This window comes from Rhinolophus sinicus, chromosome 1 (genome assembly GCF_057876585.1).
Source record: "Rhinolophus sinicus isolate RSI-liver-muscle chromosome 1, RSI-T2T, whole genome shotgun sequence".
Lineage (NCBI taxonomy): Eukaryota > Metazoa > Chordata > Mammalia > Chiroptera > Rhinolophidae > Rhinolophus > Rhinolophus sinicus.
The window spans coordinates 12123409-12149842 of NC_142501.1; the positions used below are offsets into that span (position 1 = coordinate 12123409).

The 26434-nt window shown below is 52.4% G+C and overlaps 1 protein-coding gene across 1 annotated transcript in view; it reads left to right on the forward strand.

Moving 5' to 3' along the window:
• Positions 1-418: 418 nt before the first annotated feature.
• The window catches only part of MYH9 (myosin heavy chain 9), an 89519-nt gene continuing 63503 nt past the window's right edge, over positions 419-26434 (forward strand). The window contains exon 1 of the mRNA XM_019713438.3: positions 419-633. The gene's annotated coding sequence lies outside the window, so the exon portion shown is untranslated. The remainder of the gene's footprint in view (positions 634-26434) is intronic.

The following is a 26434-nucleotide window of genomic DNA, read 5'->3' on the forward strand; positions in this document are numbered from 1 at the left end:
GAATCCCGGACCTTTCCAGTACACTCCCGCCGGGCCTCGACCCCGCCCAGGCACTGCACCAAAAAAAAAAAAAAAAAAAAAAAAATCCCTGCGAGCCTCCTCCTCTTGATTGGACTTTCTCTGTGTCAATCGTCCTCCTGGAACCTGGCTGTCCGTTGGACCCGCCCTAGGAGGCGGGGCTCCCGCCTAGGAAGCTTGGGGGAAGGTGGAGAGTGTGGAGGTGGGGGCGGATGGGGGTTGATGAATCTCCACCTATCTGGACCCATAGACTCCGCCCATCCCTTTTTACAGGCTAACATATCTGTCCATCAAGAGTGGGAACGGACTGGAGTGGGTGAGACGGCTCGGGGGCGGGGTCGTCCGTCAGGCTCCGCCCCGGAGCCGGAGCCGGAGCCGAGCTAAAAATGGGCGGGCGGCTGAGAGGGCGGGGCGGGAAGGCGGCGAGGAGCCGAGTTGGGTGCGGTGAGGCGCGCAGATCACCTCGGTTCCTGGGCAGGGCACGGAAGGCTGAGCCAGGCTGACCTGCTGCAGCTCCCGCCTCGCGCGCTCGCCCCACCCCGCCGTCGCCAGAGCGCTCGAGAAAGCCCTCTCGGGAGAAGCAGCGCCAGTTCCCCGGGGCAGATCCAGGTTCAGGTGAGCAAGCCCCACCGGCTGGTACCAACCCGGGGCAGGCGGGCGGGGGCGGCGGCGGCGGCGGCGGGCGACTGGACTCGCGGCGTGTGGGGCGAAACGACCGACGCGTGGTTCTCGGCCTCCGCGCGGCCGGCTACCGGCGCGGTCCGGCGCGAACGCCGCGGGGCTGGGCCGGGATACCGCATCCTTCCCGGAGGGGCGCCGGGACCCCTGCGTGGCTGTCGGGGAAAGCGCCTCTGGAAGCGAGGCCTTGGGGAGCAGAGGAGGCTTCGGGGCCAGCGTTCCCCGGAAACCCTCGGCCTCCCCCACCCCCGCCCGCCTCACGCCTCCGGCGGGGCACCCAGGAGCCTCGACCTCCCCCTGCTGCCCGGGCACGCGCCCCGCCCTCGCCTCGCCCAGCTCCCAAGTTGGGCAAACTTTTTAACCCCTTCCGGGGAGCCGCTGTCCCTTCGACCCAAACGGGTGGGGGAGAGGTGGGGCGCTCGGGGCTCCGGCTGCTCTGGAAGTTTCCAGGCCTTTTCGAAACGGAGGTAACGGGCAGGCGGGGACCGTTTGGCAGCTGTCAGGGCGTCCTCCTGAGTCAGAATCGGACAATCTGCCGCAGACATTGCGCTCGGCTCGGTTTCCGCCCTCCGCGCCCGACTTCCTCATTCGCTGGGCTGCGAGCGAGCGGGCGCGAGAGGGGACCGAGAGCGGTGCGGAGGGGAGCGCGGGGAGGGGACCCGCGGGACCGGGCCGCGCGGCAGGACAGACCCCCCGCGCTCGCACAACTCCTCCGCCTCTGACTGCTGCCGTCCACCCCGGAGAGGAAGGCCCGCGGCCATCGGCCGGGTCCCGGCGCGCACCTGATTCCCCGCACCTGGGGGCGTCCGGCCCGGGCCGGAGTGGAGGGCGCTGGGCGCTGCTCCTCGAGGCCGAGCTATTGCATCGTTGTGTGTGGGCCCGAGCCAGGGGGTTCCACACCCCCACCCGCACTTCTCTGTGCGGGGGTGCTCACGCCGTGCTGTCCTGGGGTCTCCCCCGGGCAGGACCGCAGCCCCCTCCCCGCCCTCCAGCGAGCCCCGCCGTTTCAAATAGAAACGGACCAGGAGGAGGTTGCCGGCTGTCTTGAGGTGGCGGCAGGGTGAGAGCCAGGGCTGCTGTCTGCGGCCCCACCCAGCCCGTGCGAGGAGAAAGGTTCCTGCGAAGTCCCAGGTCCTGGCGACGGCGCTTCCTCCTCGGGGCGCTCGAGAGGCCTGGCGGCTCTCGGTCCACTGCGCCCTGGCCTGGGTTTTACAGGAGTTCAGAGCAACTTGGGTCACTGGAAGGAGAAGAGAGCCTTAGGGCCTTCCTGCAGTGCTGTGGCCATTTCTGACCCCACTGTCCGAGGCCCGCCTGGTAACTCACCTGGTGGCTGACTTCCTTTTTGGGAAGGAGGGAGGCAGCTTTCAGGCCTGTTTAGACAATCACCTGATTAATATTAGTGAATTTATATACCAGGCTGCTAGGGGTGAGAGGTGGGTACACAGATGTGTAACTGAGCAAATATTTAACTGGCTTCTCGGTGCCGGGGACTCTGCCAGGTGGTGGGGGTGTGAGGTTGAGTAAGACCTGGCCCCTGCCCTTGGACACTTAGGAGAGAGCTGAGACAAATCTGTAGATGACTGTCCTGTGAGGTGAAGATGAGAGAGACCCCAGAAAGGTACTGTGAGTCGTTGGGATTGGGAGAAAGGAGCCAGCTCATCCTGAGGCTCAAGAGTTTACATTCCTCAAGGGGAAATAGTGGCCCAATGGCTGAAATACAAAGGCAGCCTGTGATGAGTGTCCCAAGCATGCCATAGACAAAGGACTCGAGGAATTCCGGAGAGGGGCCACTTCTGTCTGGGGCCAGGAGGGAAGCTGCTTCGAGGAAGTTGCACATTGCAGGTTTGGCAAACTGAGGGCGAGCACTGGGTGTTGGAAAGTGAGGACTCATTTAGTGGATAATTGAGGGGTAATTAAAAGCATCAAGAGATTGCTCGATGTAATTTGAGAGCCGCTGTGCCCCCCAGATGTCTGCGGGGTGACACCAAAGAGCTCTACTCTTCACTGTCAGCAAGTCCTGGCGGTGCTTATGGGCAGATCCAGGTGCCCGGATTGGCAGGCTCTGCTTGGGGAGGGGCAGCCTGAGGGGTGCATTCTGGGCTGCTTGTCGGAAGGGCGCATGAGGGGAGAGGAAAGAGAGGGTCAGGGCCCCGGCTTTCTGTTCTTTATTTTTAAACTTTTTAACCTAAGGGGTTGGAGATGGGACAACTACGCTCTTGCAGGATGAAGGTCGCATGTTAATCACAGCCTGCCTTTCGCCTGTTCTTGCTCCAGAAAAAACAAAACAAGGATCTGTTAGCTTTTTAAAAGGAGAAAAGCACATTCAAAAAATGCAGCATTGTTGTGTAGCCTGGTAGGGTATTGCTAGAAACCAGGCAGAGCTGTGCTTTCTTCACTTCCTCTTGTAGCTAATCCTTCAGTAAAGTGCTTAAGACAGCCCTTACCAGCTTGACATCTTTATTTCAAAAGGAGAGGAGGGGTTGGCTGTTGTTTTCCTCAGAGGCGGGCCCTACCCTTCTCTTGGAGGGGGAGACAGAGAAACCCAAAGCAAAGGGGGAAAAAAAATCCTTGCTTTAACAGCTTCCTCCCAAGCATCATGTTCCAGAAATATTTAGAATAACAAAATCTGTGTGTCGTCTTAATTAAACAAACATCCTAATTTGCTGAGCATAAAACAGCATCTCTGCCCGCAGGGGCAGGAAGTGCAATTTCTCTTTGTGCAGCCCCAGAGTCTCTGCCTCCCGGCCTTAACCCTTGATGAGCCTTAACCCTTGGTGCCCTGAGCCCCTGGGCTCAAGTCCTCTGGTGACAGCAGAATGGAACCCTGGCTGCCCCTGGGAAGCAGTGCTCCTGTGACTTACAGAATTCCGCTCTGAGAGCTGGGAAGAGTGGGGTCTTGAGCTTTGGAACTAGGCAGAGTTCCGATCCTGACCCCACCACTTCCTAGCTTTATGACCCTTTAGGTGAGTCACAGAACCTTCCCGAGCCTCAGGGTCCTCTGTGTCTTCCTAGTCCTTACCCATAATATGGGAATCGTGACCCCTACCCTGCAGGGTTAGATACGAGAACAAAAAGAAATAAGGTATGTAAAGGGCCTGATAGAGCGTGGCTAGTAAGTTTTTAAGAAAATATATAAATGTTCAGCCTTAACTCCGTGGGTTGTCAGGGGGAGGAAACAGTCGCGGAGGGGTAGATGCTTTTCCTGGCTCAGTGATCTTTCTGCTTGTGAAAAGGTGTGCTTGGGTGTGTGCAGAAGCCCAAGTGGTAACACAGGTGGTTCTGGGGTCCATCTGCCGGTACTTTGGGATTCACCTGGTGATGAGCTTGTGCTGCTGCCTTGGTCCAGGGCCCTGGCCTGGGCAGAGGGTGTGCAAAGCAACTGCGGTTTTAGTTCTAAAACATGGTTTCCCATGAGCTAGGACACGGCCAAAGGGTGGCATGGAAAGGTCATTGTAGTTGAGTATCTGGAGACCTGACTTCCAGCTCTGGCTGGGGGAACATTTGGTTTTGGTAGCAAGTGCCATTATCGCCTATGAAGACATCAGACCAGTTTATGTGCTCACTAGTTATGCACAAGAGCACGAGGGAACTGAAAAATTGAGTCGTTTTAATTTCTCCAAGTTTCTTAGGTACTCTCACGCCCTGTTGATGGGAGGAGTATACGTTGTAACAACTGTCTTTTCTTGAAGGTAGTTTGACAGTATCTGTCAAAGCATAGTCCTTCCGTCTGAATTCTAGGAATGCATCCCACAGATAAATGTGCAAAAGGTGTGAGGATACTGTTTGCAGCATTGGGGTAGACAACGGCAGGAAACAAGCTCACTGTCTATCAAAAGGGTCCAATAAATCGTGGCACCACTCTACAGTGAGAATCCTTACAGCCCTTAAAAAAATAAGGCTGATCTAGATGTAGTGATAGGGCATGCTTTCCAAGGTATGTTGTAAGTGGAAAAAACTAGACACTATAAAGTAGTATAGATGGTGTTCCCTTTGTGTGAAATATGCTATGTTACCTGAGCTCTGCACAGAAAGATGCCGAGACCCTGGGAATAGTAGTTGTCTCTAGAAAGGGCCCAGGAAGCAGGAGTGGAGGCCGGGGTGTCTGTGTCTGTGAGCATTTCTTTTCACTAAATGCCTTTTTATACGTATTTCCCTAACATAGTCAAAAAATTAAAATTTTCGTATTTTTATTGCGTATCTGGCCAATCGCGTAGGTCTCAACTTTCAAATGCATTGCTCTAGATTCCAGGTTTCATACTGAGTGCCTACTGTATGCAAGGAAGGAGGAAAGGTTTTAAAAATGGACTGACTTGCTCTTGTGGTTGGAACATTTTTGGGTACTGTTTTTCCCTCCATGATGTCATATCACCAGAGTAACCCCTTAAACAAATGTCTACTCTGATCTACTCCCTCATATGCTGGAAAATGGTAGATGATTGCTTTTTCTTTGCTGTGTGAGAAAAGGAAACCTGCAGTGTGTCTGGAAAGTATTTTGGGATAACCTTTTGCCAGGTTTCCCACAATTCCCCTGGCTCCAGATCACCCGAGGTCTTTTCCTGGGGAGCCCACCCTGATCAGAAGTCGACACCAGGCCTTTATTCTCTTGGGTCCTCTAAACTTGGGGTCACTGCAACCACTAGTGTGCCCCTTCCCACTTTGTCCCCAGTTACCCGTCAGACATCTGGCCTGTGGTTTTTGTGTATTAATAACAGTGGAAAAGCCCAAATTCCTGAGAAAATGTGATCAGAAAGGTATTTTGAATTGGGGGGGGGCCTCCATTCTCTTAGGGAAGGCGGTCTAGTCTTGGTTGATGTGGGTGCTGGAGAAGCTGCCAGCTCTGCTGCCTGCTGAGTGGGCTCTTTTCCATGGTGAAGGCAGCAGAAGACCCCTTTAGGGTCTTGGACAGGCCTGTGTCCCTGCCAGGCTGCCTCTGGGCCTCCTGGAGGAATGGCGTGAGTCACACATGCGTATACAGAATGAGCCTGGGTCTAAAATGGGCCTACCACCACATGGGTTTGAAGGCTGGAGGCTGGCCTGTACCCCCCCACTTCGTGCTGTGATGGTACCAAATATTTGGGAAGCAGGAGGGGAGCTGCCCTCTTGTGTCTGATGCATTTCTCTTTAAAAAGTAACTTAGGCAGGCCTCTGTTGGAATTTCTCAGGCCCCCATTCTGCTGACTAGCTTCTCAAGCCTGGGGTGATTCAGCACCCAGAATGGGGCACAGCACACTGAGCGCAGAAAAGGCTCGTGGCTGGCCTCTGGCTGAGGACAAGGTCTTCTGGGAGCTTCTCCCCAGCCTGAGCCTCGGGTCTCGCAGTGGCGCCTTCTGTAGCTGCCTCCTTCCCCAGCTCTGTTGGCTACTCCACCGGGAACCTTCCCCCTGAGGCTGGAGGGAGCTTTACAGGCCCTTCCGGAAGTTGCCCCTGAAGGGTGTGGCTTCCTGCCTGGGCAGGTTGGGCCTCAGCCTGTGGGGAAGCTGAAGGTGGAGCTGATTTCCCCCCACCTTCGTCATTGCCTTGGTGCTTCTCAGGGGTCCTGGTCCTTAGAGTCCTACAGTACTGCCCGGGGGACTAAGGGAGGCCCCTCTGTCACTTCCATGGGCATTTACATTTTGGGAACTTATGTCTTAGATTTCTTTTCCTTTTATTTTAACTCTAATTCTAAGTGATTTTTCTAAAAGAAAAATCAACAGGACAGTAAAACCTTCTCTGCTGAATTTGCTTAGAATAAGGGAATGCCTGAGTTGGGAAGGATCTTAGGGATAGTGTAATTTTTCTTCCCCAGTTAGAGGAGTGGTTGCCCAAGCTCATCTGTTAGTTGGTAGAAGAAAGCTTTTGGCCCCTGGTTTCACTCAGCCCTGTTGCCTTTCTTTCAAAATCATGTGGCCTTATTTAAAAGTGTTTTTGAACTGTTATCATCCCTTTTATATACTGTTTAGCCAACCAAGACAAATTCAACTCCTTTAATCTTTCCTCAAGAGTCTATTCTTCCACACCCTTAATCTTTTTTTTTTTTTTTTTTTTTGGTGGGGGGGCATTAGGGTTAAGAAATGGAGTGGGAGGTGTTTCGGGTTTCTCTGAACTCTTTCCAGTTGGACAGGGCCATTCAGGCTGAAAGTTCCCACAGCTCAAAAATCAATATTTCACATGGGGTAGAGCCAGGCACAGGGTGGGCCTTTTAGAGAGCGACCCTGGCTTTCCACTGTCCAGTAGCCAGTCCTGATTGCTAGTAATTTTAAGTCATTTAATGCCGTGGATGATTGATTGTTGTATTTTCAGTACAAAACTCATAGTAGAGGGAACCAAACAAGGGCTTTGGGGTCAGGGGATCTGGGACCAGACCCTCGCCTTTTCTCCTACTAGCTGTTAGGAGATGGCTGCTTTTTTAGACGTGTCATAATTCACATATAAATATATGTAAATTGTTCCAGTTCTTTTTTCCTCCCCTTCCTCTTCCTCCTTTTTTCATGTTATCACCAACATCATCAGGTGGTAGGAAATATGTGTTCGGGTTTTAAGGATTTTAAATTTGTCTAATAAGCCTGTCCCTTGATAACAAGATGTGGGAACTGAAATGATTGAGGGACCTGCTAGAAGATTTCCTGGGCTTGGATGCCGAGGTTTTCAAGGCCTGCAACCTTTGCATCCTTCCTACCACACAGTGCAATTCAACTTGTTCCGTCTGAGCTGGTTTAAGCCTTTGAAAAAAGGCTGTCCCCAAGCAGGAGAGAGAGGCACCTTTATTTAGAGTTGTCTGTGTTCAAACGCTGCCGCATTTCCTGTGTTTTACATTAAGTCACTGGGCTGGACAAGGCAGCTTCCTGTCTGATAAACATAAAGACGAAGCATTTGGAACAGTTGGTTGGGGTGACTTAATCTAACTGGTCTGGAAGGGGGAGAAGGTTGTAGAACCTAATGGACTGTGAGAACCTGGAGGTCAGAGGCAGCGTCTTTTTTCCTCTCTGGCTCCCAGGTTCTTGCCTGGTGCCTGGCGCAGTGTCAGCACCCGGTGCTTGTTGAATGAGTGGTGTTTAGGTCTCATTGGCGCCATTGCCCGTAAGCCTGCGGACTGGGAGGTCCCGGCAGCCAAAGCTTTGGAGTGACATTTAGTTAACGATCTCTCCCTTTTATAAAACATGGATGCAAGGTGCTTGTCTGGGAATCTCAGGGTGAGAAGGGTGGTGGCAAGGAACCATTTTCAAGTTTCTGCCTATTTTGTAATATTTAAGAGCCACCCCATGGCACATGAGGGTGTTGATCCCAAATGTCTTTGCCAGGCCGATAACAAAGACCCCTGGGGTCCTGCTGTGTGGCTTGCACATGCCACGAGGAGGACGAGAGCCAGCCCTTGTCCTCAGGAGCCGTACCCTCTAAGAGGGACCCTGCGAGAGGGACTTGCCCCCAGAAGCAGGCCCGTGCTGCCCTGAGTGACGGGAGCGACCTTTCTGGAGGCTGGACCTGCCTGGGAGGCGGAGGAGGCAAGGTGGGCAAGGAAGGAAGAGGCTCAATGGAAGGGCGCTGGCCTGGGAATCGGGATGCCTGGGGGGAAGTCCGCCGTGATAATAATAAAAGCAAGTCAACTTTTGAGCATTTGCTAAGTACCAGGCCCTGTGCTAGTGCTTTTACAGGAATTATCTCCTGTCTTACCTCATTCTTAGGAGGTAGGAAGTTATCGCCATGTTACAGATAAGGAGCCTGAGCAGGGATTCAAACTGCAGTGTGACCTTGTAGATGCCCTTCATTCCTGGGCTTGATAGTGAGGGGTTGGGCCGGTCCCCGGGCCCCTCCTCTCACCAGTGGCCAAGCATTAATGAAAGGAGAGAGCATGGGGCCCTGGCAGAATGGGGCCTCCTGTTCCACAGTGCGGTTGGCTGCTCAGAGTGAGGGGGCCAGTTCGATAGTGTTGCCTTGGCTACCGACTTCACCTCTAACCTCCACTGGCCGTTTCTCCAATGTGTGGGGTTGTCCTAAGGGAGGGCAGGTGAAAAGACCATGGCCTGGCAGTGTTAGTCTCGGCGACTCTGCCTACCTGGGCCCTGGTGGCTGGGCCGGGCTGGTCTTCACTGGGGAGCCAACAAGCCAGAGGGCCCGCCGCCATCTCGACCAGGGGGCTCTTCTTGACCTCAGCCCACTTGCATCCAGTGAACTTGAATTCCTTCCTTCTTCATTTGTCCATCTGTCCACTGTCATTCAGTAACTACTCCTGAGCTTATTCTGGGTGCTAGGCACTGGGCTGGGTGCTGGGAATATGGAGGTGAAGGAAGCAGGGGCCCTTGTTTCCAGGAGCCAATGGTATCCTGCCATCTACAGAGCGCCGGGGGCCCAGGAGGGTCTGAGAAGGCTTCCTGGAGGAGGCGGTATCTGAGCTGATACAAAAGCAGGGATGTGGCACAGCACGTATGGGGAGATGGGCTGGGACCTTTTTCAGTCACTCAGACTCTGGTGGTGCTTTGTTCTGGGGTGATTCAGGTCGCTGAGGCCCTCTGAGTCACGGGCTGGTAAAAGATATCCTCTCCTCCTGTGCCCAGCCCCTCCTGCAGCCTCTTATATAGCCCAAATGACCCATTAAGGCCTGTGCCATTTCCTGGGAAATGTGGGAGTGCAGGATTCCACTCCCAGGATCTTAACCCCTGAGTGGCTGCTGGGAATCCTGCCTGTGCCCCCGGGGTATGTGGTCAGCAAGCTGTTCCCAGCTGAAGGACTTGGCGTGAGAGTTTTTTCATCCAGTGTTGAGAGAGATAATTGTTACTGGAATGGTTCCCTTTTTAAAGTAAAAAGGGGGGGGGCATTGTTTATAGCACCAATAGTATAATAACAAAGCTTGCAAGAAGCAAATCCACCCCTCACCCTATCTACAGTTTGCGTCTTTCAGGGCTTCCTATCCGTATCGATAAGTACATATGGTACAAAACTAAGCAGAACAGCTACTCTTTCAGTGCTAGAATAAAAAGTTTCCTATGTTACAACAGTCTCCACAATTACTGTTTTAATGGCTATGTTATGGTACACAGAGGAGAAGAACCATTGTTTACATTGCCAGAAAGTTCCCTGGGTTCTGTTGACTCTTGGAAATTCACTCATTTAGCAAATATGTCCTGAGCATCTGGTCTAGGGCAGGAACTGCTAGGTGGTTTGGATGTAGATGAATGAGACATCACAGGCCCTGCCCTCAAGACGCTCACCGTCTAGACCCAGGGAAAAAAAACTGCTTCACTCTGGTATTGTGGTTTGTGGTAGAAGTGAACCCAGGAGAAAGTGGCAGCTCCATGCCCAATTTGGAAAACAGGTAAAACCACTTTGTCATTTGGGTGAGAAGGCTTAGGAATGTGGACCTGGGAGATCTTTCTGGGCTAATTGGAAGACCTACAATCACCTGCCTCCTTCCCAGTAGTTCCTGCAGGAGCCCTGGGCCGGAAAATGCCCTGGGAGGAAGTGAGGGGGCAGAGGCTCCCAGGGCCTGGTCAGCGGGGCGCTGGGGAGATGCGGACCATGGGTCGGAGGCAGCTGAGGGTCGAGGCAGCAGGTGGGTGAGGTGGGGTGGGGTGGTTTCTGAAATGTCCAAAAGCCACTGCAGGCTGCTGGGCCTCTGCTGTGGCTCATTGTAGCAACACGTTGCAACAGTATAGTTTTGTTGTAAAGAGGATGTTTCAGAATCCTAGTGGCTGCTTTGGGCGATGTTTCAGAATCCTAGTGGCTGCTTTGGGCGTAGATATTTACGACAGTAAGGGCTGTTTGCGGGTGGGCTGGGCAGCCCACGAGGGCAGAAGATGGTTGGTCAGGAGCCTAGAAACCCAAATGCAGTGTCTTTGCTCTTGTGTTTTCTTCCATTCCCGAGAAATGGCTTCCTTGCCGATGTCCTTTCCTCGTTCCCACCCCCCGCTGTCCTGTCCCCCCAGCCCCAGCTCCTGGCTCCAGGGAGCCGGACCTGAATTCTGCTGTCTTCCTAGAGAGCAGGAGAGAAGTCATTTCTGAAAGGAGCCAAAAACTGTTGTCACCCACCTCACCCACTGAAGGACTGAGAGGGCCAGTGGTGGGCCCCAGAGGTGATCACTGGGACACTTCCATGGTCTTGTTTGTGTTTTGTCAGCCTCGAGTCCCCTCTCCAACCTGCAGTGGGGATTTGGTTCAGTCCCACCCAGGCCTCTCCGGTGTGTGGTTTGACTAGGAGGGCTCTGTCACTCAATGCCCCCATTCAGTACACACTCAGAACACCAAAAACACACCCTAAACCTTAACCTAAGCTTGTTTTTACATATTGACTTAAAATCAGTAATGAGACCAAAACAAGCTGGGGATGTCAGCAGTGGGTAGGTTAGAATGTTCCCTGGTAGCTGAGGTGAGGTCCTTTGTGTATCTTTTTAATTTGTCTCCTGTCACCTTGTTTACATTACTGTTGGCTGGTGATTACAGGCTAGAGATTATCTTGGATTTTATACTATTTTTAATTACTTGCTGCTATAATATTGGAGGGTAGAGAGCTGGGTATAAGGAATAGAGAATTAGATAAAGCAGAAGGAGGCAGTGGCGTGTGGGAAGAGAGTGGGTGACTTTAGGAGCAGCAGCTGGGTTTAAATTCCATTTCACACAGTTTATTCATTAAATATGTATCAAGTGCTGGGATACAGGATTGAGTAAAACCACCGAAGCCTCTGCAGTGAACATTCTAGTGGGGAGAAGCAGACAGCAGGCAGAGAAGCAAGCTCCCCGTGGTGGTCGGGGCTGAGGGTGAGAGTCCCACAGGCCTTGCACCGAGGACCACAGACCCGGCGGCTTCCACATCAGCGTCCACATCAGCAACGTATTGTCTCACAGTCTGGAGGTGGGAAGTCCAAGGTCAAGGTGCTGGTGGGGTGGTTTCCTCTGAGGATTCTGGCCTTGGCTTGCAGAGGCCTGGCTCTTGCTGCCTCTTTTCAGGGTCTTTCCTTTGTGCATGAGCCTCTGTGCTCCCCACCTTGTGTGTCCAAATTTCCTCCTCAGTAGTTGGATGAGGGCCCATCTGAATGGTCTCATTTTTATTTAATTAAAAACGCTATCTCCAAATATAGTCACATTCTGAGGTCCTGGGGGTTAAGGCATCAACATAGGAATTGAGGGGGGTGGGGAACCACACAGTTCAGCCCATAACCGGGGAGAAGGGAGTGGGGGGGTTTGTCAGTGGAGGATTCTCTAAATCCAGGGACAGTTACCTGGTTCCTCCAGGTGTGAGGGATGAGCTCGCCAGTATTTTGTTCTACTTTACCAGTTTATTTAACTGCTTTGAGCCCCAGTTTCCTCATCTGTAAAATATGGTTAATGAAACCTGTCTCTTGCTGTCCTTTGGGGAGCTAAGCCTTTCATGAACTCAGTTCATGGCAGACCCCCAATAAGTCAGTCCCATACCTTCTCCTTCTGCCCCCCTCCTGCCCCTGGCTCGCCAGAGCTCCTTTGCCTTCCATCCCTCTTTCATCCTCTCTGCTCCCGAGCTCCACTTCTGATCAGGGTGCTTTAATAACTGGCTTCCTGGGATGGCTGTTCCCAACTCCCACATGGCTCTGCTTTCCTCACAGGAGTGATGGCACTCCCACCCAGTTCGTGTGGGGCCATGCATTCTTGGGGATGGCCTCTCCCCTCTGAGGAGCCCCAAACACTGTTTTTACACCAGCAAGAAGTAAGATGCGGAGAAAACTGGTGCAGGAGTATACACGTAAAATACCTGTTGCTGGCCAGAGTGTGGGATGGCTGCAGGGAAAGCTTCCCTCAGACCGGTGACGCTTTACACTTCCCTGTGCTGGTCTCGCTTCCTCATTAGCGGTGTTGCCACTGCCCAGGCCTCGCACTTACTGTGTGCTTGGGAAATGGGTGAGTATATTCATACCCAAGTGTGGGTCAGCTCCGTCACTTAGCTCCATGTGGCTTCTGGGGCTTAAACGCCACGGCATGTGTATGCCTGGTACCTATGTAAATAGGCAGCAGGCGCTGGGGTCAGACCCTCTGTCCTAATCCTGAATCTCCCACTTGCCAGGTCTTCGACGTTGGGTACCTAACTTTTCTGCATCCTGTCTTTTTTCCTTGGGTGTGGAATGAGGAAAATGAGAACTACCACGGAGGGTTTTGGAGCTCAGTAAAGTGGAGCTTTGTTGTTTATATGTTTTATTTGTACAAAGTGCCAGGCTATTTATTATAAATATATCTATTTTAAAAAAAACCTATTTTAATCTTATTTTTTTCTATCACTATGAAGTTTGAAGTCACGCTCAGGTTATTGAAATTGAACTTTCCCAGTCCCATGAGGGTGGCGGTATTCGTGTTCCCATTTTATAGCTGGGAAAATTGAGGCTCAAGGAACCTAAGTGCCCCAGATAGCAAGTGAGAGATCTCAGATCTTCTCCCCGCTCCTCTAATTTTCAGGCCTATTCGTTGCCGTGCCTGTCTTCTCATCCCACTTCACCCATCCTATGGATAATGTTTGTGAAGTGGGGAGTTTTGTAGACTTCCATGCTTTTGTACACAGTCTTAAAGCAGTGGTTGTTGAGGCCCGGTGCCCCACTGGCTCATGGTGCCAGGTATAAAATACAGCCCTCCTGGTTCCGTCCGAGACAAGTCAGTGGAGAGAGGTGGAGGTGGGTGGCCAGGTGTGCCTGGTACCTGCAGGGGCCTTGAGCGCTTCTCCCTCAGCTTTCTAAGGCCTCCTTCTCCTAGCCCACCAGCATGCTGTTCTCAGCCTGCCTTCTGCCCAGTGCTGGCCGGGCCTGCCACCCACCGTTTCCTGCGATTGCCAGGGTGAGGAGGACGTGGCTGTGTCCTGCCAAGTACTCATGAAAAATGCCTCATTATGGGATGACTGACTTGCCACTGAGCACTGGAATTCACTAGTCCCCATCAGCTCTGGGACTTCTCACCTCCAACTGTCTTACCTCCGTCCTTCACACCTACCTGGCTGCTGACGTCCTCACCAGCTGTAAAGCTCCTGTCAGGGAGGAAGGACTTGAGGGCCCTCCGAGGTTCAGCATCCTTCCCTGCCACTTACTAGCCACGTGCCTCGGGCCTTGAGGACACTCTGGGGATACTGGCCTGGGGCACTGCCAGGTTGTAAAGCCCTGTGTGTGCAGCCCTTCGTGGTATCACGCAGGCAGGCAGACCAGTGTGAAAAGGCTGGTCTAGAGAGGCTGAAAAGGATGGCCTCCTCTTCCTGTGAAACAAGTCCCTGCTTTAATTATCCTTAGGTTGAAATCGCGGAGTCCCCCTCCCCCCGCACCGCCCCCCTCTGGCTTTCAGACAAGAATCTGAAGAATGTGATACTCCTTTGTGGACCTGAGCAAAGATCAGGGGGCTGGGGCCGGACTCCAGCCCGTCAGGCCTTTACCAGGCTGCCTTTGTTCTCCTGGACCTGGGACATTCCGAATTGGTCGTGGTCAGGTCAGGAGATGCTGACACCACAGGGCCTTCAGTCCTGGCTCCTGGGTGGGATCTGCAGGGACAGCTGGGAAGGGCGGGGGAGAAATACTCCTGCCCGACCCCCAACACTGCTGTCTTAGAGAAATCAGGTTAAAAAGGGAACCTGCAAGGGAAGCGCTGTTGCGTTGCAGAAGGGCTTGCTTGCTGTCAGCCAGGAGGACCGCGTCTACTGCTTTGGTTCTGGTGACGGAAAACCGTGGGCCACCTTTGGCTCCTTCCCTTTCCTGACCGATGGCTGAGTGCTGTCTGTCCTCTGCCTTTGCTGCGTCCTTGCATGTGCTCTGAGGCTGTGGGCCAAGTCCAGGGGCAGACCCTGGAGCTGTAGTGAGACCTCTAGGGTACAGACAGCCACAGCCACTCCCTGTGTGCCCTAGGGCAAGTCACTCAAACATTCTGGGCCTCAGCTTCCTCATCTGCAAAATGGGATACTACTAGTAGAATCTACCTCCCAGGCTTGTTGTGTGGGTTAGTGAGCTCTCAGGTGAAATCACAGAACTAAGCATTAGTAGCTGTTATTTGTCCACACAGTGCTGCGGGCTTTGTGGTTCCCAGTTTACAGATGGAGAAAGGGAGGTTCAGAAGTAACGTAACCCAGATTCCCTCAACCCGTGCGTGGACACTCCAGCGCTCACATCCAATCAGCCTGAGGGGATCTCACATCCTCTGGGGGTGTGTGTGTGCGCACATCTGTGTGTGTACATGTCCATGTGTGTGCACAAGTCTGGGGGGTGGGTCACACCCCGGGCAGGGTGGGGTGGCCCTAATCTGGCAGTTCCCTAGGGCAGGGGCTGCTGCTTCTTCCTTCCTTCCTTCAGCCTGGGCCCCTTTGGAACCAGGCTTGTAGCTCTGGCAAAAGAGGGATTCCTGGCGGGTGGTAAAGTAAGCAGCAGCTAGGTTCCTGGTGAAGGACGTGTGAGGTCATCCGTGTGGCCAGGCTTCCTGCTCAAGGACAGCGGGGTTGGCCTGCCTTTCAGACCAGGGGCCACCACACAGCCTGCTCTAGGAAACTGCAATGTCATTTTCTCTAAAGTGTGAAATAAGTGGTTTTCCTCCTTCTTTAAAATATTTATTTCTGGAACCGGTGGAGGGTATTTGGGAGGCGCAGTAGAGCCCGGCGCTCCGGCCTCAATAAGTGGGTTTTATCTTCACTCCATGGCCTGTATTGGGGTCATTTTCCCCAGGGAAGCTGAAGGCTCTGGGATGGTGCTTGACCACCCTGGCTTCTCTAGAGAGTTGGCTCTGCCCTGCAGCCTGTGTGCCCAGCGCTGGCATTGGGAGAACAGGCCCGAGGGATGATAAGGGAGGGAGGAGAGTTTTGGATGTCTTGTTCCTGCAGGCCAGGGTGATCCAGAGCCTGGGGAATGGCCTCCTGCCCCCCGCCCCCACAGCCCGAAGCCTCTGCTGCCCACGCAGACTCACTGTTGGGTTGTCCTGACTGCAGCCTTGCTCCCCCAGACCTCTTGTGAGATCCTGCTTCACCCTCTGGAGGGTAATGGAGGAAGAGACTCCTTTGTCTTTGTTCACATGGCGAGGAGGCCACTCCTTTGCTTTTGAGCTTGTAACCAGGGGCGCCTAAAAAGCCCATGGACTGAACTTGAGGGTCTCTGTGAGCCCCCTCAGATGGTATGCAAGGGTTCACAGCCTTCAAAGGGTTCCTTGATGGCTAAACCTGTTGAGAAACACTGATCTAGAGAGATGAGAACTTTGGGTTTCCTGTTTGTGGAGCGAGTACGTGTGCATGTGCGTGTGTGTAAACAGATCTGGGTATTATAGAGGCATGAGGGTCTGTTCATCACAGCGTTAGGATTTGCTGCCCGACCGATAAATACATGGAGAGCGCTTTCCCCAATGTCACCTCTGTAGCTCAGTGACTTCCTCTCCCCTCTGATACTTCTTTTTTTTTTTTCCTCCCCTTCTTCTACCTTCCCTCCCACCCCCCATCCGGTTCAAGCCGTTGTTTCTCAGTCTAGTTGTGTAGGACACAGCTCCCTGGCCCATGCTGGTATTATAGGCCTTGCGCTCCCCCGGCTGAGGCAGTCGGTCGGCCGCCGCTCACAGCAGCTCATGGCAGCTCACGATGGCTGTGCCACTCTCACTGGCTGCCGGCCGCTCATGGCAGCACACAGTAGCCCACGGCAGCATATAACAGCCCATGACAGCTCATGCCAACCTCCGGCTGCTCATGGCAGCCCAGCTCCAGGGAGAGCCATTGTTCACAATCTTAGCTGTAGAGGGCACAGCTCACTGGCCCATGTGGGAATCGAACCAGCGACCTTGGCGTTAGGAGCACAGCGCTCCAACCGCCTCTGGGCTGCCTCCCACCTTTTGTTTTTAAGGAGAGCGTAGCTCACAGTGGCCCAGATGGGGATCGAACCGGCAACCTTGGTGTTACTGGCACCATGCTCTAACCAACTGAGCTAACCGGCCACCCCTATGTGGTATTTCTTGTATTAAGCCTTTAATATACCTCTTCTGGGTGTCTCTTTAGTGTGGGGCTGGGGCTGGAACTGGGGCTGGTGCTTGGAGAATGGTGATATTTTTGACCATAGGAGATTTGATCTGTTCTAGAAACGGAGGAAACTGGGCTCCTCTTTCTTTCTGTCCTTGTGATCTTCTACCTGGATTCCAGGTGTTCCAAGGAAGCTTTCTCCGCCCCCACATCCGGGCAGGTTGCACCATCCCCTCCACCTCCTAGCCTCTTAGTCTCTCTTTATTAAGGGGGTCACTGAGGTGGTCGGGGTCAAATGATGGGAGCAGTGGGAGAGGAACGTGTTCCCCACACAGCCTTCCTTTGGCTTTGGCTTTGGCCTTCTGCTTTGCCTAACCTGTTGTGTGATCTTGGAGGAGTTGCTGGACCAGTCTGAGCCTCATCTGCCCAGAGAAGGTTGAGTCAGATTGGCGTTTGTCAGTCTGTCACTTGAGACTCATTGGTGGGTCATAAAATTACCTGAGTGGTTGGCAACCAGCATTTTTAGAAATGAAATAATATAGACTCGAATGGAAAATAGAGTATCATTTTGTGAATTTCATTTTGCTGGACATGTTTGTATGTATTTGTGATTAAGTTTTTAAATTAATTATTGTTATTTTTTTTTTTTTACTGTGGTTTGAGATGAATAAGAACATGTTGGCAACCCCAGGATGAGACGCTCTGGCAGGTCGGCTCAGCTCTGACTGGTTCCCGTCTGCAGATCTGAGCTGAGCTGGGTCTCCTCAGCCACTCCAGCTGAGCCTGTAAATGGAGCCCCTTGCAAATCAAAGTCTTTAAAAAGTTCTTGACAAAATTCTGGGAAATGAGCTACATTCCTGGGGTGGAATAAATCACATTGAGTTAGGCGAGGCAGGATGTGACTTCAAACCCCCCAAAGTGGGCTGTGTGAGGGCAGCGCTCGCTCGGGGGCTGACTCATTATGAGCTCAGTGGCGACACAGACTTCTTGAGAGAAGAGGCAAGGATTGTGGGGGCGGGGGGCTGGCAGGCCCGGGGCACCACCAAGCACCACTCCTCTTAGCTCATTTCAATCCTCACAATAGTTCTGAGTTGAGCAGGGCTCCGACCGCATTGCAGAGATGGGGCCGGCTCTGTCTACTGCTCACAGCTGTCCTAGGGGTGGGGGGCTGGTAGCACCTCCGTTTTACGAATGGAGAAACCGAGCCCTGGGGGCCAAGTCAACTTGGCAAAGTTTGTTCTGTTAGTTAAGTGATGGGTCTGGAATTCCACAGCCAGTCTGGCTGCCTCCTGAGTCAGGTTCTTTCTAAGATGCTGTCTGTGAAAGTCATGAATAAGTTATTACCATTTGGGAGGTCTCCTTTCAGTGATGAAGCTCATTAGCAGAGTGACTTAAATGACCCCCTGATCAATTCAGGAAGATTGTTGTTGACCCCTGGCCAGTGGCATGTCTTTTAGAGACAAAATGAAGATTAGTGAACCTTGGATTTAGCTGGCAGGGTGGCTGAGAAGCGGGAGGGCAGTGGTGTGGTACCGGAGGGCTGCAAAGAGCCTTCGTCCACTCCAGGCCTTTGCTGCACACGGAAGGCGGAAATGAACCCCAGGAGTCACATATGTTGGGAAAATCAGATGTGGGATTATTGGGTTTCACGTTCGGTGCTTGGAGAATGGGTGGCAGAGAGCCTGCTGGTTCCATCCCTGGAGTTTGGACCTTGTGAGAGACTGGAACCTTCCCCGTTATTTCAGTTCATCAGACATTATTCAGCACCTACATGTTGGGCAGTGGGCACCCAGCAGTGACTGGGACCCATCGTGGCCTCGGAGCTCCCAGGCCGGTGGGACCAGGGTCAACGTGGCTGTAAGCAGCTACACTCTTCTGTTTTGTTTTGTTTTTGTATTTAAATATCACTCAGAGAATAACGAGCTGCTGAAGACCTCATAGGTTCTGGGCTGAGTAGTTTTCAGAAATTGTCTTTAGTTTCTGATGTCGCGTTGGGTTTCTCAGCCGTCACCATGTGGACGCAGGAAGCCAGCACTTTCCCAGCGAGACAGTGGCCGTATAATTAAGTCTTTGCAGTGAGGTTATTTTTCTGCGTTGGGTTTCAGCAAACTGTGCTCGCATGCTTGAGGAAAGGAAAACCGTGCTCTCAGCAGGACCCACGGGAAAGAATAACTTCGCTGCGGAACCTGAAGGGTTCAAGTTGCCCCTCGTGCGTGTGTGGGAAGCTCTAGCGTGCTCCGGAGATGCTATCTGCGGGAGGGCAGGCTCGGGTGTGCTCAGTGAACATTCCTAACGGGCAGGCAGCCAAACAATTGTCAGCCTTGTCAAACCTGGGGGCGAGTCTGAGGGCAGAGTCTGTGCCTCGCTGTTCAGGAGGGGATATTGATTGCCCCCTGAAATGACTTGCTTCTCTTGGCAGTAGCTCCTGGGCCACTGAGTGGAAGCTCATTACCCGGTAGGTGAAGCACAGGTGTGATCTCACTATGCAAATATTGAAGCACTTAAGCGCCAAGTCAAGGTCCAGTGAGGATGACTTGCCATGACGTAGCCGCTGAGCCACAGGCCAGCGGGCGGCTGCACGGCCTCTGCCCATCGGGTGGAAGCTGTTAGCCTGTTGCCCATGTGCCTGCCTCCCTCTCTCTCTCTCTCTCTACCTCGACATTAGATAAGAGGGGTTCCCTTTGGAATGGTGAGCTCTTGGGTAGCCAGGTTCCCGGATGACCCAGTGTGAGCTGTAAACAAGCGTGATTGAGGCTCTCCCTCCGTAGTAACCAGGGCTCTGTCATCAGTCAGCACCTAAGTAGGGAGACAGTCCCTGCCTTCAAGGAGCTCTAGGGCAAAGGTGAGGCAAGCAGAGAAGCAGCGGCTCTGAAACGAGGCAGACTGTATTGGAGGCAGCCTGGGGCAAGGAGGGACAGAGATGGATAACGTACTAGGGTGTCAGGAAGGGCTGCCTGGGCCGTGCAGCAGCAAAGATCCTGTTCCCTCATGTAAAATCACCGGGTTTGGGAGTGGCCGTACTCTGCCAGCCGTGGCTGGAATGCAGGGTGTCTGGGAGGCGTTGCCGGAAGGACTTGGTTGGCTTCCGAAGGCCACGGGGATCTTTCCCTTCACGTGGGAAGGGCTGTCATTCTGAATGGGGCTGTCCTTCAAGCTCTAACTGCTCTCTGCCCTGACTGATGAGTTGATTCATTCATTCATTATGAAATAGCTTCCATGCCCCACGCCGTGTATCTGGCCCTGAGGACAGGGGTGGTATCTCAGTGGAGGAGAGAGACCCATTCAGGCACTTTGGTTTGGGGGGTGCAGGAGATCTGTGGGAGGAGAGTTCCTGGGGCACTTGTCACTCAGGAGGACATGACACGGTGGGCCAGTGGCTGCCAGGATTCTCCCTGAGCCAGGCTGTTTGGGGTAGTAGATCAGAGGGTGAAATCTGTGCTTTGTTTGTCCCTCTCGTGGCATTTAACCATTTTGTCTCTAGCCTCCTCGTCGAGTTCTCTTTCGTCCTCGCTTAGGTTGGCTAGTCCTGGTCCTTTCCAACTGCTGACCTCACCCCCTTCAACTGAGGGCAGGGAGGGCCATCCTTCTGAAATACAAACTGGATGATGTCACCCTGCCCACCTCCCACCCCCGGTGCAGGCCTCCCCTCGTCCCTAGAATAAAACCCATTTCTTCCACATGGTGATAGACCGGGGTACACTGCTGTGTTTATCCCCTTCAGCCTCATCTCCAGCTCCCCGCCCCAGTCCTTATACACATAGCTGGAGGGGAATCTATGCCCCAAATTCTGGTGTCAGTTTTGAAGGTCTGGGTTCTTTGGGTGCAGGGTAAAGTCAGAATGACCACAGGCCTCCCCTTCTGAGGTCAGGCAACAACGTTGCTCAGTGTTCCCTCGGGCTTTCTCTTCGGAGTCCTGGGAAGCCCCTCCATGGGCCTCTGAGGAGGGAAGGGCAAAGCGGGTGGGTTCTGGGGCTCTGGTGCTAAATTCCTCTCTGGTCCTGCTCTGGTCTGGTGTCCTTATCTGCGAAGCATCAGCACAGGCTGGGGTTGGAATACTGCTAAGGGAAACAAGTCCCAGCTTCTTCTGTAAGCAAACAACATTCCTGAGGTCGGGAGGGAGGGGCCCTCTGCCTGCTCCCAGTCCTCTGCAGCCTGGGCCCTGGGCAGCTGGGGGACCCTCCCCCTTCCTAGTCCTCAGAGAATGAGCACGTTGGGGCGGGGGTGCTGTAAACTTGGCCCTGGCTGCAGAGTGGCTGGCTCTCTGTAGATAAGTGTCCTCTAACAGCCCTGGCCTTTCTACTGGGCGGCTCCCGTGTGGCCATTACCTTGTTGCCGCCTGATGACAGCATCGCAGTGCCAAGCAGGTGATGCCTGCAGGTCACACAGCTGGTCAGTGCTAAGCCAGACTCAAATCCAGCTCTTCTTCCACTGACCTCGCGCACGTCCCACCTGACCTGCATTTCCCAGGGCAGTGTCGAGAAATACTCTCCTGCAGAATATTCCTGGGCACTAAGCCTTATTGGACTAAGCAAAGTGGGTTTCCTTACCGCAGGCTTCAGCACCTTTCATGTGCATCGTGACCCTGTGGGATGGCTGGGGGTGGCAGCGTGTCCTACTTTCCTTGGCCATGAAGCCCTTTTCCCTCATGCAAAATGACTGTTTAGTCATCACCCTACTGTACCATGTTCGCTGTGGACTGACGTCACCTGGAGAAAGAGTCACCAAACTTCTGGAAGCTTTTCATGGGCCCTGGGTGTCATTCTAGGGAGGATTAGGACTAATGCGGTCAGGAGGACAAGAGACGCGTTGGGAGGGGAGTTTCTGGTAAGTGTTGGATTCTTTGCTGGGAACATTCTAGAGCTAGGAGATTGAGGTGCTAACAGCTTCAAGGGCACAGGAATTGTGAGCAGGAGATTCAGACCCAGGTACGTCTGACTCCAAATTCATACCCATTCCCTTACATCATGGGGCATTCTAAACATTTATCTTGAGATTTGAAGGATCAGTGCCCCCCACTGCTGAGTTGGTACCAAAGATTGGTGCCTGCAACACATGCTTGGTGTTTGCAGACCGAGGGCTCCAGGAGAGGCAGGAAGGGTGGCCTGAGGCCTTTACATGGATCCCAACAAGGGCAGAGGCCCTGGCAGCCCTCGCCAGCTGAGCTCTTGTCTGGCATGTCAGGTGGCAGGGGCCTCCACCTGGGTTAATCAAGGGGACACTTGAAGGTTCCAGAAAACTGAGTTGGTTTATTCAACCTTATGAAAAGCTTCTTGGGGACCCATAAATTATCTTGACTCCTATTTCTCTTTGTGGATTGAAAGCCCCAATATGCTGTTATTCCCTTCTTGTTTTGGGGGATATAAAAATGAGTTCATAAATGGCCTGGGTTCTGTCACACATTAGATAGTTGTGACCTGTGGCTGCTTTCGCCTTGGGTCTCTGTGTGCACTTCAGCTTTCCAACTCTCTGGCCCTCTTGGCACAGCCCGAGATTTCCCGGCATCTTACAGACCTTCTCCATCACTCTGCCTTCCTCGTCTTTGCCTTGTTCCTCACGTCTTCATTCAGGAGACGTTAAGGAGCCCTGCTCTGGGTCGGGCATTGTGCGAGCCATTTGCATTCAGGATGGATGAGACGCCGGCCCGGTCTTCAGAGCAAACTGCACATGATGACAGTTGAGCTGTTTGATTGTGGCAGTGGAGACGGTGCCAAGCACAGAGGGGAGGAAAGTCGTTTTGCAGCCTCCCAGAGGAGAGAGCATTTGAGCTGAGATTTGAGATAGGGTTCCTGGCCAAGAGGACACACGGCTTCTTCCAAGGCCTGGAGGCATGAGCGGAGCGGGACGTGAACAGGAATCGTTATGTGGCAGAGAAGAAGGGCAAAGGGGAGAGGGAGGGCTGGGAGCCGGGAGGAGATTAATGGGCCTACTCATAAAGGGCCTACTCATGCCAGGGTGGTTAGAGATTATTCTGGAGAAGATGTGGCCACTGAACTGTTTTGAACTGGTGATAATATCAATAAAATAGGAAATAGCATGAATGGAAATGGAGCTGCCAAGTCATCCTGAAGGCACCTCGCGGTGGAGTTGAAGCAGGTGGAAGGAAGCCTTAGGGGAAGGGCAGTAAGGAGGCAGCCGTGCCGTCTAGAAAGGGGGGCACAGTGAGGGGGTTGGCAGAGGGCTTGCTGGTCGAGCAGGGAGCCGGGACCCATGACTGCCTTGGGTGACCAGGTGGACCGTCTGTCTCAGCGATCAGGACCCAGAAGAGGGTGAACGCTGGGGGAGGGAAGAGGAGGGAGCAGGGGTCAGGTGTGATGGTGCTCATGGTCCTCCAGGTGGAGATGACATCTGCTTCGCGCTCAGCAGCCTGGGGAGAGTTCTGGAGGGAAACACTCATTTGGGTAGAATCCCTGGGACGAATTCTGATTTCCCAAAACAACTCAGTACATAGCATTGATGGCCTTCCCAGGTGATGACGGGGGAGCTGGCACAGCACGGGGCAAGCCCCCCCCGCCCCAGGGTGGCTGCTGCCTGCCTGTCTCCCATTAATCGCCTGGACCTCCGGATGCTGGTGACCTTGCTGAGCTGCTGTGGTGGAGGCTCTGCAGGAGGGTCATGCCCTGCCTGGGGGGGCACATCTGCCTCTTTTGCCTGATTCTTTTCTGGAAAGTTGGGCGTTATTTAAGAATCTTTTGAGTACAATCTGGTTCTGGGCAGACCATTAAAATACAGTGTTACAAGGGACAGTCTCTCCTTAGCGATGGTACCACCCGTGATTGTCATTGTTTGGGCTCCAGGAATCCTTTTGCTCTGAGGACATCTCTGTCTTAAAGAGGTTTGGCTTGTGCGCTTCAGAGTTGGGAGAGTATTTAAGAAGCAGAGGTCTGAGCTCTGTGCAATATTTGCCCCTACTGTGTTTCGCCAAAAATAAGACCTAGCCGGACCATCAGCTCTAATGCGCCTTTTGGAGAAAAATTAATATGACCCGGTATTATATTATATTATATTATATTATATTATATTATATTATTTTATCTTATATATAAGACCCGGTCTTATAGTAAAACAGTAAAATAAGACCGGGTCTTATATGTAATATAATATAATATAAAATAATATAATATAATATAATATAATACAATACCTGGTCTTATATGATATATAATATAATTCCGGGTCTTATATTAATTTTTGCTCCAAAAGACACATTAGAGCTGATGGTCCGGCTAGGTCTTATTTTCGGGGAAACACGGTAGTAACCCCTTTAGTTAGTGGTTCTCCACCTTTGGCAATGTCTGCAGACACCTGTGATGGTGACGCCCAGGGACAGGGTGCTTATGGAGCCCAGCCAGAAGGGCCCCTCAGGGTCCTGCAATGCACCGGCCAGCCCTCCACAATCCACAACAAAGACTTATTTGGCTCCAAACACTGATGGTGTTGAGGTTGAGACACTGTCTTATCTGATCACATCATTTTATGGTTGGTGAAAAACTGCACCATCTTCTCCCTTGGCCGGGAATACTTTCTACCATCTCTTCCCCTCCCCCGTCAATATTCTACCCATCGTTTAGGACCCAGTTAAATGTGTTCTCCATGACACTCTCCCTTGAGCTTCCAAGTTTCCCATGAAGGATCCCTTCCTCTGCCTTCCTGCAGAGTCTGGTGTAGAGCTGGCTGTTTGCACGGTCTTCTCCCTGCAGTGAATGTTCCACAAAGACAAGTGTTCTGTCTCCTTGTTACATACTGTTGATGAGTGTATGTTGAATTAAACAGCCTTGCAAGGTAGGGAAGGTGGCATATTATCTGCATTTAAGGTTGAGCCAGAGAGGTGGCATGTGCCCAAGGTCACAGCTAGTATTTACTCTTAAGCCAAATGGCAAATCTATCTGATGGGCGCCCACCGTGCTTGGTGTTGGGTGCAGCAGTGAACAGGAAAGAAAACCAAAGAGCTTGCTTGTGTCCACTCTGCACTCTATGGTAAAGCCCCAGGTTGGCAGTTCAGTGGTATGTGTCATCCCAGGACATTGTAAACTCCTTGGGTTCTTTATACCTTTGTCACGGTATTTTTTGCATATAGATCCTCAGTGTGATGTGGTTGATTGAATAAGTAAATCTACTGGGTTTGAAAATGTCTTTATTATTTCAGCAGCTGCTCTCATAATGGAATCCAGGCACCTTGGTAGTTTCCTTTAACTCCACCACAGTGGCTGTAAGGAGAAAGAGAAGGGACATGTTCACCTGTACTCTCTGGGATGCGGGGATGAAAAACAGGGATCAAGCCGGAGCAGGGTTCCAGGGGCTGGGTCGACTTAAGGTGGAAGCGTGAAGCGTCCCTTGTACAAACCCGTAGTGTAAGGAAATGGGCTTTGCAGCTTTGAGTTGTCAAGTGAATGTGTGTTTTACTGGTTTGCTAAACCAGAGGGTTCTGAGTTCTTTTTCTCCCCCGGCCCCAGATCTCTCCCAGGGAAGGCAGTTTAAGTGGAAACTGAGCAGGACATTGGAGCCGAATGGGTCTGAGTTTGAACCTGTGTTTGAACCAGAGTGGAGACCTGGAGTTTGAGCCTCATTTCCCTTACCTGTAAAGTGCATACGATGCTCTGTACCTTGTGAAATAATTGAGGCTTGAGTGAGAAAACGGAATGCTTATCAGCAAGCTCTCAGTTCTCGGTAGCTTTAAGATGAGTTGGGCCGATGTGAAAGTTCCAAGCCTAGAACTTGGCCTCTGGAAGGATTTACATAATCCTAGTTGTCTAGGAATGGGACCGCTCTTAGTCTTTGGACCAGTGGCTTGTCCAGTAGGATCAATTCTGTCTTCAACGGGCTGGCAGTTTCTCTGCAGACAAGCACACAGCTACTAAGTAAGAAGAGAACCGGAGAGGGGGACGGACGGAGGGAGGGAGGGAGGGGGTCCTATGGGAAAACAGGAAGGAGTGAAAGGTCCAGATGGATGTTTGGGGGGAAGGGGAGAGACAAATAATCTAGGAATTACATTTTGGGTTGAAAGCAGAGGTTTTTGGTTAACCTATTTACTGTCAGTAGTTTCATCATTTCCTGAGAGTCCTAATTTAGCCTCTGGTTGTGTCCTCCCGATTATGGCCTAAAAAGGCAACTACTTGGGTTTCTTGGAGTTGGCCTGGCACCCGCAGGAAGCCGCATGGGAAGGGCCAGCTCAGCCTGATCTGGTCTCCAATGGGCGCTGCCTTCTTTCTCCTTAACTCCTTGCTGGCTGGAGTCCTGCAGGCTCCCAGCGCTTCCCGAGGGTCCCTCATCCGAGCCACTGAGCTTTTCAGTGAACAGGTTTCTTAGTGTTGGTGTGGTTGCTGCCACGTGGATACCCTGCTTACATGGTGGTGCACACCAGTCAACCCAAATTTTGGAAAACATTTTGATAACACAGTTCAGGGCCATAAAAATGCTGGATGTTTTTTGCTCCAGTAACTCCACTTCTGGGAGTTTATCCCAAGGTGGTGCACTCAATGAGAGGGGGAAAAACTAACAACTAGGGTTTTGTTTTTAATCACTTTGGATTATCATGCAGCCGTTAAAAATGGCCAACAACCAGGCGTGGGAGCTAGGAGTCCTAGGTTTGAGGTTTTGCATCCTTAGCTGTGTGACTGAAGGGAGTCACAAGGATTCCTTCTTACAGCCTCTGCACCGTCACCTGGAACATGAAGTGTTTGGATAAAAATGATCAACAAGCAAACTATGGCCCTTTGTGGAAATGGTCGTAAGAAGTGGGGAAAATACAAAATGTGGAACTCCGCACTCTGCCTCTGATAGTTAAAAATCCTGTGTTTCTATGAGCCAGGACTAGAAAGGACCATTACAGAGAGAGAGAGAGAGAGAGAGAGAGAACTG